The sequence below is a fragment of the Rhea pennata genome, chromosome 2, assembly GCF_028389875.1.
Source record: "Rhea pennata isolate bPtePen1 chromosome 2, bPtePen1.pri, whole genome shotgun sequence".
Classification (NCBI taxonomy): domain Eukaryota; kingdom Metazoa; phylum Chordata; class Aves; order Rheiformes; family Rheidae; genus Rhea; species Rhea pennata.
In genome coordinates this window covers 126,925,226-126,939,981 of record NC_084664.1, presented here as the reverse complement: position 1 = coordinate 126,939,981, position 14,756 = coordinate 126,925,226, and the positions used below count along the sequence as shown (strand labels likewise).

The 14,756-nt window shown below is 38.7% G+C and overlaps 1 long non-coding RNA gene across 1 annotated transcript; it reads left to right on the top strand.

Annotated features, from left to right (window-relative positions):
• The first annotated feature begins 262 nt into the window (after positions 1 to 262).
• On the top strand, positions 263 to 5,718 carry LOC134136396 (uncharacterized). The gene is made up of 3 exons (XR_009957494.1): positions 263 to 478; positions 2,936 to 4,940; positions 5,581 to 5,718. It is a non-coding gene; the product is annotated as an uncharacterized LOC134136396 (long non-coding RNA).
• Positions 5,719 to 14,756: the final 9,038 nt, after the last annotated feature.

Below are 14,756 nucleotides of genomic sequence, written 5' to 3'. Positions count from 1 at the left end.
TTGGCTGGCTGCATTCTCCAAAAGCAGCCTTCAATTTTTTATCTAGCTATTTATAGCAGGCTGCAGAAACAGCTGAGCCGCGCGCGGTGATGTCACCTTCGCTGACAGGCTCCACGGCCTGCTCGGGGGCCGCGGGAGGCCGCGCGGGGCTGGGGCCGGGGCCGGGGCCGGGGTTGGGGCCGCGGCCCCACGGCGCGCGGAGGGGCACGCGCGGGGCGTCCTCCAGCCCCGCCGGCCGCCGCCGCGTTGAAGGCCGCGGGCCGACCTCCCGCCCCCGCGGCCGGCGCCGCAGCTCGCCCTCCGCGCGGGCCGCCGCGCGCTCGCTACCAATCTTGCGATCGATCAGAAGTCATCTCTGCCGATAAAGGCGGCGATCTGGAGCGATGGCAAGCAATTTGTGGAAGGTCGGGGCTGGGCTTTTATTCGCGCGACCTCTGCTTTCGAGCGGCAGCACGGTTCCTCACAACCATTAGAAGCAGTAAGGAAATTTAAGATTTTTTTTTTTCTCTCCTCCCCCCCGCCCCTTCCACGTATTTTTAGTAAGCCTTTGGGCATTTTCACTGTCCCTAAAAGAATATGGTTGCGTGGCAACCTCCACGGTTGCCATGGCGACTCGGTGTGTAAGCAGCTGCTGCAATCAGCATTAACTCCAGGCTCGCAGGTTTGTCATTCCAATACATAGGGAGGGGGAGACAAATAGGACAGCACATTGCCGTAAAAGGGAAGTCACCTAGATAATGTCACTCACAAACATATGTTCCACAATTATTCTTTCCACTGTTTTATTGCCGCAATTATAGCTAAACTAAGATTACAAAATTATATGGTTTTAATTTGCCTCTATCGACTATGTTTCACTTCCATTAAAATGAAGTCTAAACCCATTTAAGCAGCAAACTGTTGGCTTTGCAGGGGACGGGGGATTTTGGTTTACCGATGGGCATTCTGAGTACCAGGTAAAAATAACACCTCTAGGAATCCGAATATCTGAGGCACAGTCCCAGGCATGGAAGTTTTATCCGCGCTTCTCTTGGGTGCCACACTGCACCCCACAGCACTGACCAGCACCCATCCTCCTCCTCCTCCTCTTCCTCGAGCCAGCGCCCCCCCCCCCAAAAAAAAAAAAAAAAAAAAGGTGGGGGGATTTGAACATTTTCTCCTAAGCGATCTGGAAGTTTCCCGCTCTGCTCGCCCCGCCGGGCGCTGCAGCAGCCTCTGCCCCGTCTCCGGGTGATCGCCGTGTTTGGAGACCTCCGCAACAAGCAGGCATAACGGGGCTGACTTCCAAATGAAGTAACGCAGCATTAACCCTGAATTTCCTTACATCTGCAGTCTTCACTCAATCCTTTAACGCTACCCCGGCATATTTTATTAGCTTTAGATATATTTATCTTTGCTTTAGAAGAAGTTTCATTTTGTTCGGTTGCTGCCTGGCTGCCCCTCGTCATATTAAACACAAGTAAAAAACATATCAGGAAGTAAATGCCAGATGAAGAAACGCACCTTAGCAGCTTTTTTTGCAAAAACCTGCATTTCCTATTAGCAAGAGGCTTTAGTTTGGGTAATTTTAAGGTGTAGGTAGAAGCATTTAATCAATTTTAAATGCACATATTTGCACAGCTGTGCTGATTCAGTTGTGTAAGCGAGAATCTATTCACTATTTAAAATATTAGGCCACCGAGTGATGCTGACTCTCTCAGAAACAATTGCAGGTTATAGGCAAAAGCAGTGTAAACAAGTATGTAAACATAAACTTGTCATTCTGATCCACATGATTTATTTACAAACCTTTTCAAACAACAAGTTTTTGACCCTGTTAAATCTTTCTATTATACAAGGGCATTTGTTTCTGTAGATTTGCATAATTAAAACATACATGCACAGTCACCAATGTGCATAACCTATACCTGCTCAGATTCTTATCCAGATTTGCATGAGAAATACAGCCTTTCTAGATATCATTTCAATTAAAAGATATACATAGCATGGTGGCTTTTTCCTAAAGAATCTACTATCAATACCAAATTACAGTTGAAAATGTGTTTTCAATTTTCACTCTCAAAAAAATGGCTGAACACGTATATCTGCTGAGATTTGCAGTGTAAGAAACATGTTCCTTAGAAGAGACCTAGCATGCCACCTTTTAGATTGAAGCTTATTTCTGTGGTCAAGCTGCAGTCTATAAACCCCTGAAAATAGGGCTTATAATGAAAGTATGGATAGACCCTTCACTGCAAAAGTGCTAGCAGGTGCTGTTATAATATACAAATCCAGATAGCATAGAGTGACCTATTTTCAAAACCAGGCCAGGCAAAATGACATCAAGAAATTGAATTCCTTGCCCTTACTTTAATAGTGTCTTGTCATGCAATCTTCAAATCAGGACGGGTGATCATTGCAAAACAATCCCGAACCTGAGGGGCAACATGAACATTTGCAGTGCTAATACCTACGGCCCATACACTGCTTACAAAAATTGGCTGATCGCAAAGTGCAGGTATAGACCATTCAAATCAAAAATATTCTTGGATCTTTTTTTTGACCCTTTTAAAACTAAAGGCCAAAATAAACCTTAAAATTATATCCTGCCCTATTTTGTTGTATCATCAAAAAATAGCTGGTAACCAGAACAACAAACTGTGCTTCTAAATATATAGTGTTAGTTATGCAGGGATATTTAGAATAGATTAGCATAAGGATTAACTCAAATTCAAAACTGGCTTTAACCCCCTGATGACAGTGATCTTGTCTTCAAATAGTGCTGCTCTGCAGTAAAGACAAACTTAGCCTCTGCACATCAAAAAAGGTTTGTCTGGTAAAGCAAGCATGGCCAGCGCTGTTTCCACTTACTCTTGGAACTCAATGGTATCTGAACAAATTCAGCTCAAGTCATGTATGAATTCTCTTACTGTATCTTTTGTTTTGTTTTGAACAGGGCCGATTCCAGGCAGCCTTACTCAAGTGAGAAATTTACCTTACTTCTGAAGGCATTTTCAAAAGATACGGAATAGGATACATTTGGAAATGACAGCAAGGGAGATATATAAAACTGCATCTCTGTACGGATGTACTAAATCTTACAGAACTGAGCAACATATTTGTAAAGCAATGCAAAGAGACTTAAAATTGAAGGAATTACATTATGTAATAGAAAATATTTTTTGCTAAACTAACTGTGCTTTTCAAACAACAAACTACCACTATTTTCCTACTGAAAATGGTTTGTTTTTATCAAAATAATCTACTTCTCTAAATTAAGTTGCTTTTACAGTAAGCATTCATTGTTCAAGTTTTGTTGTATGGCATATGCAAAAATACTAGATTTCTTGAATTTGTTGAAAATTTGGTATTTGAGAAAGGGTAAGAAATCTTGTGAAAAGAATAGCCTCTCTCCCAAGCAAAGAATTCCCAAATCTGAAATTGTCAATTTTTCACAATTGCTCTCTCAATCTCATTTTTTGCCAATTATCAGATAACTATTTCTGATCTAAATAACTATCATGTTTAAAATAAAACATTTTTCAAAGTTTTCTGCCTTAGCAATATACCACCATTTTCAGTGTGTGAGTCAACTCTTTTTCCCCACAGTGGACATATTCTTTAAACCACTATAAACTGAAAGCAGATTTTTGGTGTTTTGCTTGTCTGTTTTTAAGTACGGTTTTCCCTAATCGATTGACTTGATTTTTTGAAACTACTGGACTTTTATATCTCATTTTATGAGAAATATTTACCATTTACTGGTGTGTAGAATGTTAGATGTTTACATGTTTTGACCTAAATACTTGTATTAAGGCTTCTAGAGTAGTAGAAGGGGCTTAGTGTTTTTGTTTATTTCTTAGGCAAAATATCCTTTCACATAGAGGACACATTCACTTTTTCTCGTATTTTCAAATAAAACTTTTTGCAATAAAAATTCTAATAAACACTTCTAATAAAAATATTTGGAAAAAAATCTTCTGTCCTAAGAAATACAAGCAACATTGCTTGGAAAATCTTCTGTGCACAACGGCAAATAGTTTAGAGTGAAGTGGCCATTAGGAAAAAACTTTCCAAGTCCTCTTCAGATTTCGCACAAGGAAGTCATTTGAACTTCCTAAACGGGAGGCTGGGATCCCCTTCTGGGGTGGGAGAGGAGAAAGCGACAGAGCCCAGGAAAAAAAAGCTGAAGGACATTCACCTGCGTGCATGTTCATTCGGTTAACCTTTACGTGACAAAAACAGAAAGAGTCCAATCTGTGGCAAAATGCTTCAGCAAAAAGCAACGGTTACATTAGCAGAGGACCATATACCACTACCTACCACCAGCTCCTTCTGACTCCTAATCATTTGGATGGTGAAAGAGGGAGAAAAGTTACTGCTTGAGCTAGCATACAATTGGCTTTGTAAAAACAGGGACCAAAAACTTCAGTGTTCTGACAACAGCATATCTAAAACATTTGAATTTTACTCCTGCATATAATCATAGCAGGCAAAATACTATCTGGAACAAACATTTTCGTGAGGTGAAATGCACATTAAAATCACTGGGAAGAGTAGCGCTTCAACAGCCACATGCGAATGGCAGAATCTAGGCATTACTTGTAGCAAGACACAGGAAGAAATTACATTTTACAAACACAGGATGCAGCAGCACTGAGCCCAGCTCCTAGGATGCTCCATGATCTGAGGTTGCCTTTCAAACTATTTAAAACAGAGGCACGAACTGTCCGAAGGGTTAGGGTGCAGCTGCTGTGCCAGGAAGCTTACAAGAAAAAGTAAAAAGTAAAATTAAAGAATATATTTCTGGCAAAGAAATATAATGGTTATCCTTTGTTTCTTAGGCTTCAAGTTAACTGTACTTTAGTATGTATCCTTTAAAAACAGGTTTCTATTCTCTTAACGAAGCTTTGGTCCGTTTGGAGGGAGAAAGCTCACGGATGTTATGGAATTCATTCTAAGTAAGTTAATAAAATCTTCTTTCTCCAATATCATTTTGGCATAATCAGGCAACCTTATACTGTTATCATATGAACCTGCTCCAATACAAGTTTGTTATTACTTGTACATAAAGTTTCAAAGAAAATATTTTGAGAGATACAATGATTGTTTAAATAAATGTGAAACACAACATTTTTGAATGTTACTTCATGTAAAAGTCACTGGTATGAAAAATTATAATTCAAAAATAGATATCTTCTGCTTACATAGCAAGAAAAGGCTTATTTGACTTTCTGAAAGCAGAATTCATATTTTTTGCATTTAGAAATCAAGTGAAAACCAGGGAATTTGTTCTCTCATTATAAACCTGTGAAGCACTTTGCCTTGTGCACATGCATATCTATATATGCATATGCAGACATCCACACACACACACCCCAGAAAAATGCTTTTGTCTCGAGGGCTATTCCTCCTCTTCAAAGATCATAAGATGCTTAGTTAATAAAAGGAATATACAAAACAGTTATGGTATTTAAAACAACTCATATTTAAACAGGCTTACTGACAGAAGATGGCCATTACAAAAAAAGGAAATATGCTTTTTTAATTCAACTAATAATTTGAATAAATATTTTTGGTTAATTCTCTTTTCCTCTACAGAAAAAGAGTGTGCAGCTGGCGCTGAAATATCTACCAAATCCTGTGCTGTACTTAACATGTCTGTTAGCAGATTAAATCATAATACAAACACAAAGTGATTAAAAACTAACATTTGAAGCCTTTTCTTCTTTTCCCTTTCTAAGTTGTCTGTGTCTTTTTTTACTTGTTTGGTTTTGGCTAGTTTTTGGAAGCTGTTATCATAATATTGTATTTTATATTTGTGTTGTATTTTTAGAATCCACTCTTCTTTATCAGAGATGCTACTGAGGGAAGACACTTTACAGAGATTATTAGATTTAGGAAGTAGTCCAGCGTTGTTCAAAGCTAATAAAACAACAGGGCAACTGCAACAGCAACAATACACAGACTTCACGTGAAAACAGTTTTTAGTCGGTGCCCCAAGCAACACCAATCATTCATTCATTTAGCAGTAAAGATTACATTTCCACATTGCAATGTGCTGAACAAAAAAAATACTATGCAAGGTTCCAAATCTCTTGCGAGGGCAGAAACAAACCTGAGTTCCAATTCAAGCTTATTTTTCAGTGCTGCCCTGTTAACATGCTTACATATGTCACTCACAGACCACAGCACCCTCGTAAAACGCTTCACAAATATCCCAAATAAATGCTAATCTGCTAGGGACAAATAGAATACTCATTTCTATAGATGGGCAAGTGAGAGACGTGGCTACGACGCTGAGGAACAGCTAGCACTAGGAAAGTTGTTCAGGTGCTTAACCTCCCTCGCAAAGCCCCTCTGAAACGAATTATCCCGTGCCCGTTTCGCAGGCAGGCGGACCGAGGCGCAGGGCTCGGACGCGCCACGCTAACGCAGTCGCACCTGAGCGCTGCAGCGGGCGACTCTTCCCACCACCGCAGTCGAGCAGCGGCTCGCTCCGCGGTACTGCTGGCAAATTGCTCCCTGCCAATGCTATGCCTAGCAATATGGCAAGCTCCGCTGGCCTTGCCAGTGACGTGGCCTCGCGCTATCGTCGCGGGCGGCCTTGGAAATGAAATTCTCTGTAGCCCTAATGACCACAAGACCCTCCCTCGTTCGTGTACAATTTCCTTATTAAACAGCCTAGTCACATTAAGTCAGATGAATAGAGGGGTGATACTGACCCAAATGTATCCCAATTTTTATACTTTTTACGGGAGAAGCTTAATCAGATTGAAAGCTGCTTTTGTAGGCTTTCATGGGAAGTGCCTTTTAACGAAGAGGGGAGGGGGATATTCACAGAGCAATGGCAAGAACAGAAACCGGAGGTTTGAAAGACCCACCAGGAGAGGGAATTTAGCCCATTTATATTAAATCAGCTGTTATTTTTTCTCTCCTCCCCCTCCCCTCAAGTACTGGGTACCCAAAAAGAAAAAGATGTGAATCCATTTTCAGTGCTGATTCCTTTTAATCCCACAGATCAAAACCATCCTACAGTTTCCAAATGCTTTTTCATTCTAAAGGTAAAAGATTTCACACGAAGATGTAAGGGGTAAGTCTTTCCAATCACAGATTTTAAACTCAGTTGCTTGCGAAATATAATGAACTTTAAAAAATCATAAAGGGCCTAAATCCTGAAGACAATGGGGGTTTTGCCATTAATACCTAAAGCAGCAGGATTGTGCACAGAGTAATCAATTGCCCAACAAGGCTCTATGAACACAATCAAGGAAGGCAACCAGAGAAACATATAATATTTCACATTTAATAAATGCTCTTTTGAGATTACAGCTGTATACGGCAGCAGCAGAGAGCAAGACTATAACACTAAAGTAGGGATTATATACGTGTGTGTGTCTGTCTGTCTGTGGGGTGGAATTTTAAGCAATCATTTTCATATAAGCTGTCAATAATAAGCATGCTTTGGCAGTTTCATGGTTTGCTTCAATTTAAATTCTTATTCCTTAAAAGCATAGTAAAGATTATGCTATCTTCAAGGGGGCAGAGGGTGGGGGAGAAGAAGGCAACAATATGTCTTTGATAGACTAATCAGACTGACTCCTAACAATACCTGTCTTGTGAAAGCTAAGGAATTGTGATAAAATATTTTTAAATAGATCTTTGCTGTCAGATACACATTCTTTCAGTATTTATTTTACTAACAGTGCTATTTACAGCAATTTTTGTAAAATAAAATTAGACCAGTTTCATTGTTGCTTGCATGTTAATCAAGTTTTAGCATTAAAATCATGCTGAGAAGTGTTCCTTAATAAAGAGAAAAACTTCGAAATGGCAAAATATTGACAGAATATTCACTTTCCCTTCCATGTAGCCTTCCTTCTAAAATAAGAATACAACTATGATCTTTTCATAAGTACAATAGTCAAAGGCTTGTGTTCTCAGGCAAATTATATTTCAAGTGACCACATAAGGAGAAAAAGTTGCATTTGGTTGTGTTCTTCCTGCCACTTTCACCACTTTTTGATTGGTTTCTTCCTTCTCTTTTTCTCTCTCTCCCCTTCATTCTTCCTCCACCTCCCTCCCAAAAAAAGGAAATGAAAAACAAAAAACAAATCTGCTACTTTTCTTGGATCACTCTTTCCATCTTTACCGCAAAATTAGATTTGACTGGATCCACAGCCCAGCAGAGGACATGCACAGGATGCTAGGCACAGCGTGTTCATGTGAAAACTAGAGAAACTGCTCCTGCTTTTTACACTACTCAGCACAAGCCTTAGGCTCTTAATCACAACCTGTATCCCCTTTTCATTTTAACCCAGTGGCCTACTCATATTTCTGTGCACTTCAAGAAATAAAATGATTATTTCACCATTCTCGATCACAACAAATTATAATCATTAATGCTCAGCTTTGATTTTATTCTCATAATGTTACCTTATCAGTGGGCTGCAGCTGTTTTCCTGAATTCAGAGAAAATACCAATTATTAATTATAGTATCGTATATCATTCATATATGATAATTTGTGTATATATCAGTCTGCCTAGATTACAATAACATGCTGGTTCTCTGAGTCTTTGGGGAGGCTAGAAAATGAGTTTAGAGGGAAAAAGTTTGTATCTAGTTTGATTGCAGTTCCGATTAGTGCAGAAACTACTTTAAGCTAGTTCTACTGCCTTTATAAAATTAAGATGTTATGTTTTGGCTGCCTTTTCTGCTTTCTCCCTTCCTTCCAAATAATAAATAACTTAAATGAGAGCTGGTTTCCAAAAAACTTTTCAAAATGGAAAGGTTGCTTTGCAACATCCTACACATGCACATTAGGTAGCTTTCTCCCCTGGAGTTGCCAGGAAAACCCCATGCATTCCTTCTTGCTACAAATCTGTAAATCTGAAAAGAAGAGGCCACATGAATAGCAAAGCTCTTTATAGAATAAAAAGCATGGGGTGTTATTAAGTAGGACTGTAAGCCCTATTCTATTCATAGTAATTAAAGGATCAGATCAGGTTAATGTGAGGACCTAGGTCAATAAAGTACTGTAGGTTCACTCTTTTTAATCCTTTTCAATCCTGCAGACTAGGTTTCTGACTGCTCTGTTTGACTCACAGAACTGTTTATAGGTGACAAAAGATGTGCAGAGAATTGTTGAGAAGAGGTGAGATATATATGTCAATCCCACCATGCATTTTGGAGTAAAAGTGTCAGGAGACTCCAGGGTGAGGCATACAGCAAACTTTATGACTCCGTCCGTGATATGTCTTTTTCACTGGGCCAGCTGGTAAAATAACTCTGAAAAAGTTCCAAGTGTTCTGGGTTTATGAGTAAATTCACAGTGTTTTAGATATTTGAAAAACCGTTTTCTACTCACTTTTTAATCAGTTTTTTTTTTTTTTTTAATCAGCATTCCCCTTACAGCTAAATCCTCTCCCCATCCCTCTGCCCCACATCACTGGGTGCGTGCATACACTAGGGCATGCCCCTGAGTGAGCTTTGGGGCTGCCGGGAGGCAGCATTTCAGGCAGGGGGCTGAAGGGCTTCTTTGAAAGTGCAACACAGGGCAAATAAGGCTGTCGCCCCTGTGCTGCCGTGTGCAGCAGAGCAGCTGGCACGGTGACGCTGGGTGAGGGGAGCAAAATCAGATGGGGAATATGGAAAAGAGTGGACAGAAAGTGAAGTTGGAGCCTGGGGAAGAACCCTGCCTTCCATAGGCGTAGCTGTTGGAGAAATCCTATGACCCACTGTGGCCAGCAAGCACAAATATCTTTCCTGAAGCAATCTGAAAGATTCCTACCTGCACCTGAGCGTGTGTCAGTCTCGCAGACCAGGCAGGGGATTTGCCCCCTAAAGCACTGTGTGGACACTACCCTAACATAGATATTAAGCCAGTCCTCCATCACTAGCATGCCTGAACACCTTCTGGCCTCCTCAGATCCACACCATCTTCCTCTGTGCAAAATCTCAGCACTTTTCAGGCCCACCATAAAATTCTCCTGGAATTCTTTTGGCGGTCGGATTTAACCTTCTCTTGTTTTCTTTCACACTAACATTTTGATCCAAATTTCTACTGCTAATCGATGGTACTGCTGTCCACAAAGCCTAAATCCCATCACTTCTTTCCTCTCATCTGACCCTGTACGGCTATCATTATATAAGAGACCAGTGAGGAACTCTGCTTTAAAATCATGTGGCCTAAATAAGAGTCATTGTTACTTACAGAGTGAAAAGAAAGAGTCCTCTAACAAATGTAGATGTTCTTTTGCCAAAGGACTGCTCTATTTATACTTCATAGAATATGTTCAGAGCTTTTTTTGCCTGTTACAAAATGATCAAACTATCGTATTTTATAGAAATAAAAATTCATTTGAGAAGATCTTCCTTTCATATTCTAACAGGCTTTACATATGTATAGAAATTAATCAAAGTATATACACTGCCACTTTCATAGAAAAACGCTATTGTAAAGTTTTACTGAAATCTCTCCAAAGCTTATAGAAATTAACAAGAAAATCTATTTCCATTAGCTCTTTTAAATCTTCACTTAAATTATATCAGCTGTGAATTTTAAGATGCACCTACGCACGTTCACATATCATAAGACACATATGTATGGATTCATAACTATATACTACTGCCTATGTATTCTTTATTGTAGATGTCCATAAAATGGTTCAAAACAAAGAGAAACATTTTATGTTCTACTGATTTCCGTAGGTTTCTGGAATAATTTCTGTGTAACTCTACAGATTTCATCTTGATTAGCTTTTAATGGAACCTCTCCATGAAGGTTAGAACACTGGGAACTTAAGTGAGTTGCTGGATGGCCCCAAAAATACTAAGCAAATTGAAACCATAGAATTTTAAGAATTCCGTCTCAATACAAAATGTTATATTTTCTGTTCACATATAATAAATTAGTGAAAGGTAAAACCAAACCTCCGAGGAAAAAAAACTCTATAATGCAGATCTGCCCTCTGTATTTTCTACTTTCTCTACCTATATGAGTAGTTTATGAAATCTTTTCTAAGACACACACACATACATACACAGGCAAAACCAGTTTGTTGGGGAAACAAGTAATTCCCCTAAAGATTGAAACAGAAAAATAGAGGAGGAAGAATCCATTATGATAGCAGAGGTCATCCCAAGAAACCGAGAAAAAAATAAATAAATAAATAAAAAGAGAGAGTACCAAAAATGTTAGCGTTTGAATCATGTGAACTCTGGTAAACGCCAGCATGCAATATGGCAAAAACGAATCAATCAGTTCAGCTTAGTTCAGCCTCTGCAACTGGCCATCTGGCGCGAAATCAACCAAATGTAGCCCTGCATATTCATCTTCATTTTCACAAATACTCAGGAGAATGTCATTCTAGGGCAAAATAAAATTAAATCACCATAATTTTTAAGACATCTTTTCCTCTCCTGCTCTCTGGAGATTAGCGTGTTTATGTGAGAATACTCACTGCTGTAAGGTTAGCGGGTAATTTCTGAGGGGGAGTCCTCTCTCTTTCGTATTTAAAAACACATTTCAGACGTATGCAACACTTAAGTATAGATTTTGCCATAAACACTCCTAAGTAAAGATTGCACAGGACATTACTGTGGGTATGTTGCCAGACTGGTTTCCAAGCACCAACAGACTTCTGCCCATACCCTCCGTAGCCATCACCGCTACGCATCTGTGTGACCCGCTGACGTTACAGTACTGTGCTACATATAGCTGAGGGGAAGTCTGGGCACTTAATCCTTAAAGCAGAAAACGAGAAGGGACAGAAGATGCCTGACGACTGAGGTCAGAACCAAATATCAGCTGTAATTAAGTCTGCTGCTGATTTTGTGCAGTTCTTATCTAGGTATAGAAATCAAAGCGGCGAGCACAGGATGGAGTAAGGATTCATTTCAGTGGGGACAGGAAGGAGAAAACTAGAGAGAATGGCCACTCTACAGAGCACATATGCGTGTTGCTATCGCATTAAGCTTAGAAGCTACACTTCGCCCAATTCGTTATTCAACATAATCCAAACAATTGCAAGTCACGATAAATATTTTTTGTACTTTATCTTTTAAGAGCTTGAATTAAAGCCTTGTCATGCTTCATAAAGAAGTAAGGTTTACTTATGTATTTTATTGGTTTAGGTGCTCTCAGGGTTGGGTCGGTTAGTTTGCTTCAGGTTGGGGGCAGGAGGAGGAGTTTGACTTGGCTTTAAGGTTGTTTGTTGTATTTGGCATTCTTACAGCCTTTAAAGATTATTACATTTCAAGAGATCAAACAAAAGGTACCTGAAGTTCAACTAAGGAATGATTTGGCCAACAGACATAGTAGGGTTGATAATTTCTTTGGCAAGCATTATCCTATGGTTAAAAAGAAGTCTTAAGGTGCTTCTGTTGATATTGTCTGTTTATTCTTGTCCTAGAACTGTCCCACTTCATTTGATAAGGGATAAACAAATGCCCTGCCTCATTTGAATAAATGTGTTAAGCAAATGTTAAACAAGACGCATCAAAAGGCAATAAATACATTACAGCTTCAGGCTGCTAGGACACTCTAGCTGAACACAGAAACATGTTACCACTCAGACAGGGAACATGAAATAATTAAGGCCAGTTAATCTACTTCTATCTATCTGTCTTAAGGACTTAAACTAAAACCCGTCACCCCAGCCTCTGACAGAAATCCTTCCTCATCTATTTACTTATGGTATATATGAAATTGTTAACTCTAAAAATGCCTCCTGTAAAACCTAAATACAGTATACACAATGAAATGTAGTTTTTATTGACTAATTACTTCTGTTGAACCTTTAAAAACATTGCTTTTATTTTTTTCTATTGTTTTCAATTTGTTTTTGTTTCTGCATGAGAAAAAGCCAGGAATTTAAACTATTGGTTTTGCATTTTCAACCTTAATTGCATTTAATCAATTAAAATAGATTTCAAGGCAATATTAGTTGCTGCAAATTGTGCAAAAATAATTTTATTTCATTAGCATATCTATCTGTACTTTTATAACCACAAAACAATAACTGGCTGAATGAAGTATTCATCACATTAAAAAAAATACACACCTAAAAGACAAATTCTTGACAAATATTAGACTTAAGAATCTCTTCCAGTCTTCATTTCTATTCAGAAAATCACTATCTATCACTGTGCTCACAAAAATTGTTACTGTTCTACTTACAATTGTTTATTTAATATGTCACCAAAAAAGAAGTATTTACAAGAAATAAAGTAAGCTGTTACCAAATGTTTTATATTCATCCTTCCATTTTTGCATATCATCATTTTGCTATTTACATATTGGTATATTAGCAAGATGACAACTATGTTTTTATACTAAAACAGCCATTTATAAAGCATGCAAATGCCACGCAGAATTCAGAATGCCTAATTCTGAGACTGCCTTTGCCAACTATGTGACACCAAATTTATGTTTTATCTTCAGGCACGGGAAAGTTTGAAATAAATATTTTGTGCAGTTCAGAAAAAAAGCTGATGCATCACATCATAACTTCAGGGAGAGCCCTTACATAAACAGTCCTAACTTATCTAACTGGCTAGAGCAGTTGCTTCAGCAGCTATAAACCACGAGACCAGTCTCATCTTATGTATCTCAGATCTGACCTTCTAGGAGACAGACAGCCTTCTGCTGAGGATGACTTCCTTTGCTAGCTTTCAATTACTCAGTCCTTCACAGGAGCAAGAAAAACAGCTTGATTTAACATGTGATTGCTGTACTAAAGCTTTATGTTAGAACTTAAATATGTGCATCTTTTGTTAATACACAGCAAGTTTATTACCTCTTTGCATTTTTTCTTTCTAGAAAGAAGAGAGATCCCGAGATCTAGAAAAATGTGTTCAGCCTCGGAGTTCACTTCATAATCAATGTAACTACTGCTATTTCTAGTTATGGTTTTTTTTCACTCCCTACGATTGCCTGTAAGCCAGCACAATCATGTAGAATATAGAGTACACAACAGTCTAAAAAATTTCAGGGCTAATACTCTAAGAATAATAGAACTCACTTAGACATGCCACGTTACAAAGCATAATAAAACAGCTGTAAAATAATTTTTATTCTAATTGTGGCAGTACCTCAATATTTTGTAGCCTTTTCTCCTTTATAAACACATGTTTGGACTTTCCCAACTTGGGAGAAAAGTAAAAATGTTAGTCACTCAATGTGACAACATCAACTCTCTTTTTTCACTAATATAACAATTTTAACCTTATACTCTGTCATCCATGTAATATTAGTTGGAAACTCTAATTAATTATTTCAGATACTTTGCAAGAAACTCTTTGAATGCATCTTAACTAAAGGAAGTCATTACTTCCATTACTAATCTAACACAGGCAGCTGCCACCTGTGTTTTATTAACATTTGGACTACAAGTACAGCTCTTACCTGTAATATTCAGCCTTTCAAATCTGTCAAACATGAGGCTGGATCCTGTAGTTTTTAATTTGGGTTAAACTTTCATCAACCTCACTGGGAGTCCAGGATGCAAAAGACCATTGCTAGACATGGTGATGCAAGATGTGATGAGCAGACACCACTCAGCACTCAGCGGAACTGGGCCAAATTGGTCCCTTAACATATTTTTGAGTTTCTGATGCCAACTAAGCCTACTTAATTTTTTGCCATTTACTTCAAAAACAGCAGCGTGGGCACAAGTAGGATGTACATAACCGTCTACATTTGGGGGGAGACTGTGATGGTTTCCTAAAAGACCTGCAGCTTTAGAACACTGGTTTATTTCGAATGAACACAGT